At 43.9% G+C, this 14,855-nt stretch overlaps 1 protein-coding gene across 4 annotated transcripts in view; it reads left to right on the forward strand.

The window, feature by feature from the left end:
• Positions 1 to 3,045: 3,045 nt before the first annotated feature.
• The window catches only part of LOC144719877 (disheveled-associated activator of morphogenesis 2-like), a 110,330-nt gene continuing 98,520 nt past the window's right edge, over positions 3,046 to 14,855 (forward strand). For 2 of the 4 annotated variants that reach the window (XM_078596151.1, XM_078596153.1), the window contains exon 1: positions 3,054 to 3,479. The gene's annotated coding sequence lies outside the window, so the exon portion shown is untranslated. Of the gene's footprint in view, positions 3,480 to 14,855 lie in introns of all 4 variants that reach the window. The other 2 variants (XM_078596155.1, XM_078596152.1) reach the window with 2 other exon arrangements.

Consider the following 14,855-nt stretch of genomic DNA (forward strand, 5'->3'; position numbering starts at 1 on the left):
CCTTCTACGTGACTTTACCGAAAAAAACAAGAATATGCTTCAAATCGCTTTAAACTATTGTCATTGTAGTGCGTATTTAATGTGGCGCTGCACTCTGATGTTGTAGGAGAAAACATTTATTAAAAAGTCTATTTAATTAAGTAGAACGTTTTGTCTATATTTATTTAAAGTAGCGCGTTTTTATGTGACGTCACATTTCTCAACCCCCCCCCCCTCGTCACACATCGTCACAAATGTCTGACCCACCCCCCTAGGTGCGTGACGTCATTTATGGACGGCCCCACATCCCACCAATACATTCATTCAATGACAAACACGTGGAGCGCGCCTGTGTGATGGAGCGATGGTGGTTGGGTTCTAATGATCCACAATAGAGGGTTTTTTGGGGGGGTAAATGTAAATGTGTCGTTAAACCCGCCGCCACCACCCGACCCAGCCAATTAGTAAGGTTCGTCACGTGATCAGAACGTATCAATTCGTTACGAGTACAGCACGCCGGTGTGTTGGAGAGTAAATCCACAACATTTACAATTTGAGTACGAAGTTTCGCCGGTAATTACAACAAGCATCATCAGGCGAGAGCCAGATTTGTGGAGAAAAAAATATATGTCTGTGCTGTACTAGTAACGAATTGGCATGTTCTGTTTACGTGACAACCCTTAATAATTGGCTGTGTCGGGTGGTGGCGGGTTTAACGACACATTTATAATTACGGAATCTAATCTAAAAAATACCTCTATTATGGATACTATTAGTCGCGAAATCCTACGTGTTAAACAGTTCTAATGACGTTTCTATACAAGGTGTTGAAGACCTGATTGCCTGATGTCAATTTGAAGTTAGAGACGGTCTGCAAAGCCGAGTTACTGATGGTAGTTCAGACGCTGTTCTAGAAGGGTCGGAGAGTTGAGTGAGCAGAACGGTTTGAAACCTGAGTGATATTAACTAAAAACTAACCTATTGTTTTTTTTTTATTTTACCAGGTAAAGCCCACTGAGCTGTATTAGCTCTTTCTCAGAAGCGACCTGGCCCTCAAACGATAGCTCAGCGAAGTGGCTTAGCATGCAGAAATTTGTCGCGACCAAATACAGCTAAACGCGTGTTTCTAAATGTGTAGGGAAAAACAGCAGGACCCAAATAAAAATCCATGCGACCATGGGGAGAAGATATCAACTCCAAACACGCAGGTGTCAGGGTTGGCATCGATCCCACCACCTCCTCCATACCAGGCGTCGGTGTTAACATCTCGCCACGGTGGCGCATACATTCCAATGATGTTCTCGAAAGCCGAGTGACTCATGGAAAGATGAATGATGTTCTGGAAATGCTCATCTACTGGGTGACATGTAGGTTTGAATGTTCTAGAAGGGATATAAAGTTGAGGGACTGGTACTCAATTTAATAGTGTTCTAGAAGGGCTCGAAAGCTGACTGGTGCAAATTCCAATGATGTCCTAGAAGTACAATACATGCGTGACTTCTAATATAATAAGTTTAATGTAGCAATCAAATGCTGCACTTTGCATCAGAGGTCGCAAACGGGTTTTGATTCCTTACCCGTACCCGGCCGCACCAGGGTCGCAAACGGGTACCCGTACCCGACCGTACCCGATTGCGACCTCTGGGATGAAGCCATGTTGCAGGCGCGGGTGGGTTGATTCTAGGAACTTGAATTGTGAGAAGAGACAAGACGTTGGGAAATGAGTGACAAACAGTTACTCATCAGTGACTCACGGTCTACCCGTACCCGTACCCGGCCGCACCAGGGTCGCAAACGGGTACCCGTACCCGACCGTACCCGATTGCGACCTCTGGGATGAAGCCATGTTGCAGGCGCGGGTGGGTTGATTCTAGGAACTTGAATTGTGAGAAGAGACAAGACGTTGGGAAATGAGTGACAAACAGTTACTCATCAGTGACTCACGGTCTACCCGTACCCGTACCCGGCCGCACCAGGGTCGCAAACGGGTACCCGTACCCGGCCGGGTACGGGTAGCCGGGCATCGGGTAGGGTACGGGTATCGGGTACCCGGTTGCGACCTCTGCTTTGCATCATCGCCCTGCCACGCGCGGCCACCGCTAGTGGGCGCCGCGTGTACGCCAGACTTGAGAGTCTCGACAAAATAATAATTGAATACTTTTATTATTTATCCAGGCGAGCAACACAAAAACGTGCATTTTTGTTCGGAAAGATTGGTTGTTTTTTTGTGAAGATGTTTTCAGCCAAACGATGAGTGTTTATTCATGTGGGAGGAATCCGGAGCACCCGGAGAAAAAATCTACGCGCACAGGATATACGACAAGCTCCTCGACGCCCACGGTAATGGCCCCGCTTATTACATTCGTCCTCAATATTTGGGATATTTGGCATCGCCTTCCAAAAAACCTTATATATCATTATGTAAAAAACTAAAATATTGTTGCACTATTACAGCATAAGATGACGGAAACGGCTAAACAGTAACATGGGTTTGTTAATTACAGTGAAAAAAACAATTATCATACAGTGAAAGAAGTTGAACATACATAATACAATAATTACAATCCCATGTTAATCCACAGCTGGATGAAGACCCCCCCCCTACCCCACTCCCACCACGCTCATAGGGAGGAAGCACTTAACCATAATTTACCAGGCTAGTCTGTGACATTGGTCGTGTCCGGTAATTGAACTGAAGTGGCCAGGTTCATCGCGCAGTAAGCCAACCGTTGAGCCGGAATTCGAGCTTAATTATGCAGGTCACAATTAAATGTCCAAATTTATAACAAAACTACGGTCGAGTTTGGCACCGACTTAAGACCTAACAACGTAATTAATCGGCATTCACCCACTGGTGGGATTTGCATTGAGTAATCACGGTGGAGATAACTTTTTTTTGGTGGCCAGTGCGCTAACCACTGCGCCACCGCTCCACGAGCGAGCGCTTTGGAGAAGTCCGCTCGCTGTGTTGCGCAGAGGCAAGCGAGCTGGGCTGGGGCGGAGCGTGTGGGAGGCGGAGGGGATGGGATGCGGGGCCCCGGGTAACCCGACCCAACCAAGGGCCCTCCTGCTCCCTCTCTCCCCGTTCCGCCCACCTCCCTACTCGATCTGTCCCGGCGAGCGAACCCCCCCCCCCCAAATCGCCTCCAATTCCTCCCCTCCTCTCTCGCAGTAGTGTATAGCCGAGCACATCACAACATCACCATACCATCACCACCAGCAACCCTCAATCGTCGCAGGTGACAGGCATACGTGGGTGCGCACTCCGGCGTTGTTATCGTACACAGCTATTGTGAGTTATATATGCACACGACAGTATATATACACATCACTGTGGTGTTAGCTGTGCTGCGTGCTCATTGAGAGCTGGGTCTGCCACGGAAAGAAGAGGGAGGAAAAAGAAGGAAATCTGCGCTGCTGATTTTGCTCGATTGAAGGGATCGATTGACTGCACGGCTCGGCAGAGGGAACAAACTGATCCGTCCATCGCGACTGCTCCGGTAAGTCATCTTCATCATGTGGAGCCACCTCATCCAGGTTCACTCACACCTATGGTTGTCACTTGTTCTGATTTTTCACGAGTCTCTCTTGTTGAAGGTAGTTGTCCTGGGAAATCTATGAGTCTTACCGGAACAATTAAACATTCAAAGCCCCGATTATTTTTTTGACTGTTACATGTAGACATCCCTTCTTTCCATGATACGTCCCGGTTATTTGTTACCCCAAAGTTGGCTCGGATAAAACTGCTCCTGCTGGCGGTTTGGGATTTCTACCAGAGGTGTGGACTCGAGTCATGTGACTTGGACTCGAGTCAGACTCGAGTCATGAATTTGATGACTTGCGACTCGACTTGGACTTGCATAACAATGACTTTGTCCCACCTATGATTTCTACTCCATTGGAACATGATGGAGGAATTGGACTCTTAAGCTAAATGTTCATTTGGCATTAACCCAGCTCGTGCAACCGCTAACAATATCCCGAACTCCTTGTGGAGTTTGAATCCTAGACTGGTCATTATTTTTGTCTTTTGCTTTCGGATATTCGGCTTGTTGTAAGTTATAGCCTCTCGCACTTTTTGAAGCAGAGAGTTGGCAAAACTAGCACGTATATTTTTTTATACGTATACATTCACGCCGACACACTGCTACACACGCACAAAGACAAAGATCTCCCGTACAGGTTGCTGGGGAAATTGCTGTTAGCACCTCCGAACGCACTTATACGTACACACTCATACACACACACGCAGAAACATACAAAGACGATCGCCATGCTTTTAACAAATATACATAAATTCAAGGATCACCTGTTTCAGCCTCGTAGACCGAAAAGGCGAGTGCTGTTAGCGAGCACCTATTATAATAATACGTTGTGGGAGCCTTCGTTTCTATTCACATACTGCACCAGTTAAGGCTGAGTCAACCTAGGAGAGGTTCAGAGCTGGTTCATATACCACTTGCTGTTGCATGCTGCTGCATGAGATGAATGTACGTTTCGGACAATAGTTTAGTAAAGCCACTGCACCACCACGACTCACTTCCCCACATCAACACGCGGATGCAGCAGCATGCTTGTGACTGCACTTGACAAGTCATCCACTCTTAGTTGTGCAATTTGCCGGCATGCACGCGGTAACTTAAATTAATAAACTAATATAACGAAACAAAGCTACCCCGGGTAGCCTTAGCAGATTGTTGGGGCAAGTGCCTATGAAGGACGGCACGGCACACGAGGGGGTGGGTGGCCAGCACCACGCCCGGCCGCCTTTGTCTCCCCAGTGGCGATGCTTACTACCACGCACCAGGTACTCATTTGAGGCTGAGTCGAATGACCGCGTCAGATAATCGTCACCGGTGTTGGCCGTGATCGGGAATCAAACTCGGGTGGCCGTGTTGGTAGTGCAGCGCGCTAACCACTACACTACCGCTTCCCACACTAATATATATACACACACACTGGTTTCGCCATCAAGTATGCACAATGATTTGCAGCTCTTTGTCAATCCACCGCTGGATGAAAGCCTCCATCCTCCCCACGCCGTATGTTTTTGTTTTACCATACTCCACCAACGCTGGCCAGTGCCGAGGTTGGCGTAGGGAGGCTCCGAGATAACCGGTTTAGATACCACCTACCACTGATGTTCACGGTGCTAACCACCGCGCCACCGCTCCAACTTTTACACATACTTCTCTCGTATTAAAACCCAGGTTCAAAGACAGCTGGCACCCAATTCCATTGTCAAGTAGCCTGATGCGGCAACACTGAGTCCCTGGTCAGTGGGGTGCTTGCACGCTGGTGGGCGATCACTTCTGGCCACGGTCTGCTCTGCTACCGTGTGGCAGGGCTCCTGTTTTTGCAATTGGTTCGGTTGCCACCTGCCCTTGTTTTCCCAGGAACGTCCTCTCATTGAGGTGTCTGTCCTGCAAAAAATATGTAAGTCTTCTCGGGCCATTAAAAGTATCGGTTTATGTTATTTGCTCCATACTACACAAATGAAGGCAACAAGTATAAATGCATTCATCAAATGATATTTTTCTTTCTAGTATGTCCCGGGTTTGTGTGCCTCAATGGTGGCAACCCTAGCTGCTAGTGTGTGAGGCTGTCTTGTGATGAGGCTCCCGGCTGTGGACGCGTGCTGTGTGACCTCTTGACCCCGCTGGTCCATTTAAACTCTGCTGGGGTCAGCTCTGCCACTTACTAGCCTCGTCTGACGGGGAGTGCTGCTTTTCAATTCTGGTGAATATGTCATAAATACAGGACGATCCATTTATAGACACCCCATTGATTTCCAATTCGCACATTGAATTGGAATGACCCTTAGGCGATTGAATATGGTGAAAGCGATGGCCCCATATCTTACAGAAGAGTCTTAAACGATGTACCCTAATAAGTGTCTTGATAATTGTGAAAGACATATAGAGGCTTTAAAATAAAGGTTGTTTGGTCTGTAATGTCTCCGTGTTATTTTAGTATAGCTACATTTCTTGGAAGAGTAGGCCATATACTATCTAAAGCAGCTCTCTAGAGCTTCCACTAGTGGATGTCTTCTACCAGCAGTGGCGTAAGCAAGTAATTTCAGTGCTCCATATTGACTGTATATACGTATTAACGTATCACCCTATATATGAGGCTACCTGCAGTGTTGGTAATTCCACGGAAAATTGTGATTGACTTTATAGGCTGCTGCATGGCTGCCTGCCAGTGTGTCATAATTGGTTTCTTTGTTGAGTGAAGGCAAATTGGCAGAATGGCTGCGTAGCAATGTTCGTCTTATCGTTGTCACTGGCCAGTCAGTGGGCTGAGTAAACTGCGTTCTGTGTGTCTAATTAGCATTGTGTATGGTTGTCCAGTGACATTGGTGGCTGAGCAGGTAGCTGCTCTGTGCTTGTTTTCATGACACTGTGTTGACTATGACTTGCCATAATTATACCCAATCTTACTTCAAATGCTTTATCCCAATTACTGTGTTGATAGCTGTGTGCCACAGACTATAATACCCATTGTACCGATCATTAGCCTATGCTAAAGTTGTTTTATTCCTGAAATTGAAATGCTTGTAGAGTTACTTTTGATGCCAACAACTCCTTGGCTAATATTCATACCTTAAGGCTTGTGTGGAGTGATGAAACGTCCCATTGAGTAGCGCCTAAGACCTACACGGCTGAGTTCTGGGAAACCATGTGATTAAAGGGTAACATTTTGTATATGCATAAAAATAAATAGATCTTCTAAAGTAACCCCTTTCTTCATTTCATGTTGAAACTTGAGCTGTTTGCAGTAAAATTCTTCTTGCTACCCACTCTACCCTCTGCCCCCCTCCCCAAACCCTCTCCCCCAGTGCCTCCCCTCCAGACTTCCATCCACAAACTCCCAAGTCCTCCTCACGCCCCCCCCCCTCCTAGCTCACCGCCATCACCCTCTACCCACTCACCCCTACCACCCCATCCCTCAGCCATCCTGAGCAGAGGAATGCTGGTCATGTTGGACAAGCCAACTGAGCTGCTAATGACTACCCATGTCAATAAACTACCGGGCTTGCTGAAACCATATCACAGCTGGATAAATATTAGGAGCTTTCGCTGGCAAAGAATATCCCTGAACGGCCTGTGCGTGTTTCCGCCTGGCCTTTCCACATGCCTGCTGCTATTTTGACTCGACCTGGCTTCAGCAAAGGCAGTGAGATGGGAGCCTTCTCACATGTGTACTGGCTGAGCAAATTGAAAAAGGGATCAGGTTACTCCTGCAGCAGTGCTTCTAGTAACATCACAATACCCTCAATCTGTCACGACAGCGGTAGGCTGCGGTCGGTCTGCACACGTTTGGTCCATACACTGCGTCGCCTACAAATGTATTTCTGACTGGATACAAAATAAGTCTGCAATTACCGAGTTTATTGCTGAACAACCTTTACCTATGTTATAAATTTTATTATTATGGCTTAATTGAGGTGAAATGCCATACCTTAGTTTTTTGTCAGAAGGAGCGAATGGCGTTCATACTAAACAACCGGCCGACTGTTAGCACACGTACACAGTGAGGTGTTCGCTCAACATTAAAGTTTGTTATTTTCAAGGTCACACCTGGTTTTATTCGTTTGCCTGCTCAACTGAAGCACCTTTAAAGAGAATCGCTCAATACGTATTGGTTGCTTCACGCAGTTGAGAATTGCATTACATACATAAGTCATCGTGTATCGGGGGAGTAAGATTTTGAGAGGAGTGTGTGACCCGATACACCTGAAAACCTCACTTTTCCATACACTACTGAGTGGCACCCTCATGCACAAGCTGTACTATACAATTCGATTTACAGCTTTCGTGACTGCAGGGATTTATCTTCTTGGTTCTTTCTACGTGACTTTACCGAAAGAACCAAGAAGATGTACTATACATATAACAACATGGACAAATACAATAAATGTACATGCAACAGTGTTCAGTAGAGCATATGTTGTGTACACATTCACATGTCATAATTATCTTCAGCCATGATTAGTTCACTGCTGGATGAAGGCCTCCCCAAGCTCACCGCCATGTCTCGTGATCGTGCGATGTCAATAATCCACCGAGCACATTCCATTCAAGCTGATATCATAGCTCCATCTCCTCTGTTGACATCCTCTCGGACCAACATATACAGTATATAAATGTAGCAAATCCTGTACTTGTGCTATACGGGGCTTAGTCAAAAAAAATTGGGAATATTGCATTTAACAAATATTTTGTCCTCAATACAGTATTTAAAAACAGCACTGCCTCGGTTGCTTTTGATGACAGTTTTTTTCTGAGAGCGGTGATGAGATTCAAACAAACGTGTATATCATCAAACTTTCATACTGTACTTCGTGTATATTGATGTTGGGTGAGGCCACAGCCCTTAAATTTCCTCTCAGACGTACCCATTTCCTCTGCTGAAATGCACTTGGCAGGGATTGTGTGAGTGAGATTTAGTGGGAGACACACCCCTAACAGTGTTTTTGCAGTCCTTTGGAGGTATAGGAGAGAATTAGACTCAGGTCTGCCCATACAACAGCGACTATACCGCTGACTCTGATAAAGTTGGGAGATATCCTTGTGTGGCAATAGTCCTAAAACATTTTGAGCACCGATTATAGCAATAAACCAAACGGATTACTGCACTGTATTTGTATGCTGTGCAATTGCATATAGCTTTTAGTGGTGTAACATTAGGTCTATTTTCCCTCACCTCAACTTTGTTTCTCGACTAATTTCCTGTAATAAATCTCGTGTGAATGCTCGAGTGGTATGTCTAAGTTCTTCTTCGGACTGTATTGTTGAGTGGATTATTACTGTTACTCTTTGGATAATTTTTTTTCCCCTGACATCTGCCATTCCTAATTTCTCAGGTTTCTAAAAACGCAAAGAAAACTGGCATTTTTGGAAGGGTTTGTGAGCTGCTGGCATTTCCGGCATGTGTGTGCAATAGCAGGCCAGTGCCTTTTTTAATTGACCACAGCGGAAAGGATGTGCAACTGTTTTGCGTGGTTTCCTAGGTCCTAGGAGATGCATTGGTACATATGGAGAGGTCTGCATCTTCGACTCATACAAACATTAAAGCAAACGGGAACAAATCCACCCACACGGTTAATAAAATTCCAGGCTAATCTATTCCATTGCCTGTTGTCCAAATTTATTGTGCACAATGCACAGATGCCAATGGAGTTAAAAAACTAAATCTGGACTATGTTTGCTTGAACATGATTATAAAACACATGCGTCACGTATTTCTGGAATTTAATAATGCATGATAGTATCCACAGTGCATATAGGTTGTTGCGGTTGTGCTGTACGTCCCTTCAATGTGTTTTTGAAATCTACTGTGCGTTATCTGGCATGGTGTCCAACGGTTCATTTCATGTGCTGGAAGTTTGTGGGTGGTACCATAAACCAGACCCTTTGTAGTATAGTGTGTGGATTGTAGTGAACACAGTAGTACAGTATTGTCGTGTACACGGTACATAGTCTGCCGTACAGTGTGTTATCACAATCGGCCATGAAACAGACAAACTCTGAAACATTGATCTTGTGCATAGATTGTGTGCCATCAGTTTAAAATGTACATAGCAATATATGGTAGTAGATAACTTTTGTTAGAGTATAATGTTTCTCACAAACTGAAAATTGTAATGTGGTGTGTTTTACAGAATGCTTCGTATTCTGTTGTTGAAATAGTACTGTGCTTTGTAATTTGTGTCAAGAGGACCAACTGTCATCAGTAGAAAAAAAAATTGGTTTGAGGATTGATATTAATTATTAATTGTCATTTTGCTATTATTGCAATGGTCCAGCCAGATAAGACCTGATAACGAACCCTAGAGCTTGCCCTACTTGTGTGAAGGTCACCACTGATGTGAGAGCAATTGATACTCAAGTACCGTCCCCAGGGCAAGCCCTTGTTTTGTTAAAGATTTTAAAGGGGTTTATGAAATGCACGTGACATCACCTTTTCCATAATACAGGTTTGTCAATATCCACGCCATGCCAGTCACGGGGATTGTTTGACCATACTTTACCACGCTGGGCAGTGTGGATTGGTGAAAGGTGGCGGGGGACCAGGACTGGTTCAAATAAAACTCACTGCTGATATTGGCCGTGGCCAGGAATGAAATGAATGTCACTGGGCTCAACACAGTGCTGCACTTGATTATTGTGCCAGCGTTTGGGCATATACAGAATAAAAAAATATATTTACAAGAATTAACAAAACTAATTGAGTCAAGAAAGATTTTTAAAAAGATACAAACATCTTAATTGGCCACTGACATCATGGTCACAAATTACAGGTTTTTTGATGAGTAATTAACAGTGGAGATTACTGTTTTTCAAATGCAGTACAATTATTTATTCTTAGATTGCTTGTTGATCATTGGCAGTCCATGTTCACTACCATGTGCAGTGCATCAATCTGAGGTGTTACATGCTTATCCTGGTTCCCGTAGTTGGCTTGAATATCGGAGAAATCAGGGAGCAAGTTAGAGTTACACCAAGTTTTGGAATGCCAGATTGATTCAATTGCCTGCTGCAATCAACAACGCTGCTTGTATCGCCCAGAAATATTTCCTAGGCCAACGTTGCGTGCTGCCTTTAGGCTCCAGGCAAGGCCTGGCCCTCAATTTATGGCCACTTGGCACAAGCTGGAGTTGCTATGACAGCAGAACAGTGGGGGATATGTGTGCTGGCTTGCATGGAGCTACTGCTATGAGGCTCTGAATCTGTGCTGGGCGCGAGGCAGGAAATAGCTGACATTGCAGCCAGCTGGGCGAGCGTGCTCCGGAGCAGAGATAAGGGGGCCATGTATGGTCACTGGAGCGGTAGCACCAGCTTATACGCCAGATCGTGATTATCTTTTGGAGTACAATTTCAATATGCGAATCAAAATAATTTTCTTTATTTAAACTCGAAGAATCCGATTAGATATTAAGCTTTTTATCACAGATGTCCAATAGGGGCGGTGGTCAGAAAGTTACAACAATACAAAAACTGATAGGAGTGCAAAGTATAGAAAAGGTAAGCAAGTCACTAAAAGTAAGCAAATTATATTAGAAAAGTCCTCACAATGCGTTAGGCATGGCGATGCTAAACAATCGTTCTATCAGCGTGGTCGTTTCTTATTGATAAATGGACAGTGTTTCATAACAGTAATTCATGAAATTAATGTAGTGTATTTCAATTTCTAATTAATATTATGCAAAAAAATTGTAACGTGGTATATTATAGAGTACAATATTTTAGTAGTAGTATATGGGATTGAAACAATTGTCCTGCTTGACCTCCTTGTGATTTGATTATGGGTCACAATGATGGGGTTGCAAGTCGATTCAATAATCGATTTTGTTGTTATATTATGGTGAATCGAGCTGCGGGGCTCGCTTGCATCCGTTAAATATGAGCTGTACCAATTCAAATATTCAATTGTCACTCACAATTCATATGCATGTATTGTAAGCCATAAGAATGTATTTGAATAGATAAATATATTCATTGGTACTTGCCTGTTGTGAGAATTGGTGCGCTTTTTCCCAAAAATAACTGTACAGTAGAACACTTACTGAATAAGCCCATTTGCTTCAACGATCCGTTATCCAGGAATATCTTCATGTCCTTGATTATTGACTTGGAGTGTAAACATCATTGAAGGGACCATTTAAATCAGAAAGTAAAAAAATACACATAATTCATGCTGTGTGGGTTTTTAATCCAACACGGTTCCGGAGACTTCCACAGACTTCAGCTCTGATGAGGTCTATTGTTATTTTTATTTTAGGTACTTAACAGCATCAGGAATAAGACGTTTAATTGGAATTTCTTAGCACAGAATCAATGCGTTTCATCTTTGAGATTTGCTGCCCGGTTGTTTGAAGTGCTTGGGTTAGAGCCAGCATGGGAATTGACCCCTGATGACCTCAAAAACTCCAGACGAATGCGTCAGTCTGAAGGTCATTGCAAAGGTGAACCAACATACAAGCGTCCTTAATGAAAACTCAAGGAGACAAGAAAAACATGCCACCGGGTATGGTACTCATTATTAGATCATTGAACCCCCCCAGTGTTAATAGAATAATAACATTAAAATTAACTGTAAAAAAATCTACAGAAATGTTAAACCTATTAAGTTCCCTGCAAGTAAACAATGTAACAAAAAATCTTCGTTAAGTGGGTAATAATACGTGAACGCGTGGGTGTAAGTAATCTTTTTTTGAAAACAGTTGTATGCAAACTTGATTTAAAGCTTTCGTGACTGCAGGAATTACTCTTTGGTTCTTTCGGTAAAGTCGTGTAGAAAGAAAATAAATTAAATAATAGAATACGACGTTTCGATTGCAACACAAGCAGTCGTCATCAGGTAGAACTAAATTTGAGAGACAAAACACAGACACGGAGACACACAGACAGACACAGAGAGAGAGAGAGACAAAACACAACATAGACACACACAGAGGTCTCTGTGTGTGTCTATGTTGTGTGTTTCTCTCTCTGTGTTGTCTCTCTCTGTATGTCTGTCTGTGTGTCTCCGTGTCTGTGTTTTGTCTCTCTCTCAAATTTAGTTCTACCTGATGACGACTGCTTGTGTTGCAATCGAAACGTCGTATTCTACTATTTAATTTATTTTCTTTCTACGTGACTTTACCGAAAGAACAAATAGTTGTATGCAAATACGCTACGCTATGTACATTTAGGGTAATGTTCTTTATTTAAATATTGTCCTCATGCATTTTTGTTGCCTAAACATTATTTCGCAAACATATAACTTATAAACTATGCAAAACTCTGTAAACTGCAGCCAAGCACTGGAAGACTATGTAAGAAACTAGTGACCTGTGTTTATTAAAGCGTGGCAGTTTAATCTCTGCAGTCGATTGTTATTACATAGATTTGCCCTTGCATAAACAGGCAGGGTTTCTGCATAAACTGTGAGCTTTTCCCCAAACGATTTATGGGCTTGCCTCGTCAATGGAATGCAAGTCCACCCAGTGTGGACATCTTCCATTGGGCGTCATTTTCCCCGATTGTGTGGCTTTGGCTCCGTGATTTGTGGGTCGTGGTTCAGAATAACATTTGTAACTTGTGCGAGTTCCAAATGCCAATATCAGGCTGCTCAATAACATTATTGGAGCAGTGTCCTTTCCTCACAGGGCACAGAAGGCCATGGTGGTGGGGAGGGGCTGTGCAGCTGTCGTAGTGGCAGCGTCTGCCTTTGAGTCCAGGAATTCTGGGTATGACGGAAGGAAGCAATTGGGGCAAGGGGCTAATGCAGGAATAACCAAAGTAATGATGGATGATGATAATAACGATGATGATAATTATCATCATCAATTTCAATGCAGCATTATCATCCTCTCCTCTCTTGTCAACAACATTATCTTTCAAATCAAAGTCAGCGTATTCATGCTGAAATGATAGCGTACGACAGCATGTCTCTTTTGGCTGTTCCGAGCCGCATAAATTCTGCATTCCTATGTTGCGGAGTGAAGCCATTATCATAATGAATAATGTAATCATTGTCGGTATCCATAATTTATCATTTGATGTGTTTAACCCAGAGAATGACGTATCAGGCGCCGATGATGAAGCGGGAACGTGTGTCGACATTGGTGACTATGCTCGAGTGTGGTCTGCTTTCTCTCACCTGTCCAGCTGGCTGGTTGGTTCATTCTCTGCTTTTACCAGCCAAACAGACTTCCCTTTATGAATGTTCATCTTGGCCTCATTGTTGACATCTGGGTGCATAGGTTCTTTGCCAGTTGAAACCTTTTAAGTTATTGGACATGGTGGGAAGTAAATTTCATTGTGCTTGTAATGCTTTATTATATGAACAAGTTTAATGGATGCAGATTTTAAAGACACGTTTTTTTTTCATGTCATCAATTAAAGTCTTCATTTTCATGTGCGTTTTTGTTATTCACAGACAGGCAGTGTGGTAATGGTGGTGTTTTCACAACCCATCAACTTGTGTTTTTATAACCATGCGTGGCAGATGATGCCATAGTACAGATTTGTTTTCATACGTCAGTTTGTTTGAATACTAATCTTGAGCATCATTCGCATTCACAAGAATGTTGGGCTGAGGCTGGAATTGGAGCCACACTTCTGGTCGGTCGCAAGTGCTTATAATTGATGAGGGAGTGGACTGTGATGCGTGGGTGGTTCTCTGGCGTGAGTGTAAGATTTGAATGTCCTCACAGCTCTGCCCAAACCCACCCACCTCCTCTGAAGCCGACATCCAACATGAGAATCATCTCTGTGGCTCACAGTTAGGGAGCGGGGGGAGAAATCAAAATTTTCTTCATTTAGCTAGGAAGGATATGCAGCATCATTTTCCCAAGGTCTGCTCCGTGCGTCATGATGATTCCCCCATTCACAGGGAGGAAGTGAACTTTCAGCTAACAGAAGTAGCTAATGTTTAATGTATCGGAGTACCGGCAGTTGCTTGCTCATGCCACTTCTGGCAGAGATGTCTCCACTATAGAGGGAGCTTGAGAGAGCCCATATCGATGGCATCTTGGTCGACTCGTCCACGATGGCCAGATGTCTTGGAAGATGTGGGAGAACCCACACTTTACCCCACCATATGCGACCTGGCGATCGACTTTGGTGTATCCACTTGTACAGCTGGGTGGGCAGAGGTGGGGAGATTTAACAAAGCTACCCATATTTTCAGTTGGCAACCTCTAGATTGTAAGTCCAGGGATTCTCACCATTAAACTACAGAAGCATTAATATTTGAAGCTTGAAGTTGTGTGTGTATGGGATGAATATCTTATTGAAGGTTGGCATCAATGGACAAGTGTGTACACAGTACATTGCACCGCGTGCCCGTGCAGCTCCCTAGAAATTACGTCTCACAGTATTGAG

Source organism: Lampetra planeri, chromosome 7 (assembly GCF_965212315.1).
Source record: "Lampetra planeri chromosome 7, kcLamPlan1.2.h2, whole genome shotgun sequence".
NCBI lineage: Eukaryota > Metazoa > Chordata > Hyperoartia > Petromyzontiformes > Petromyzontidae > Lampetra > Lampetra planeri.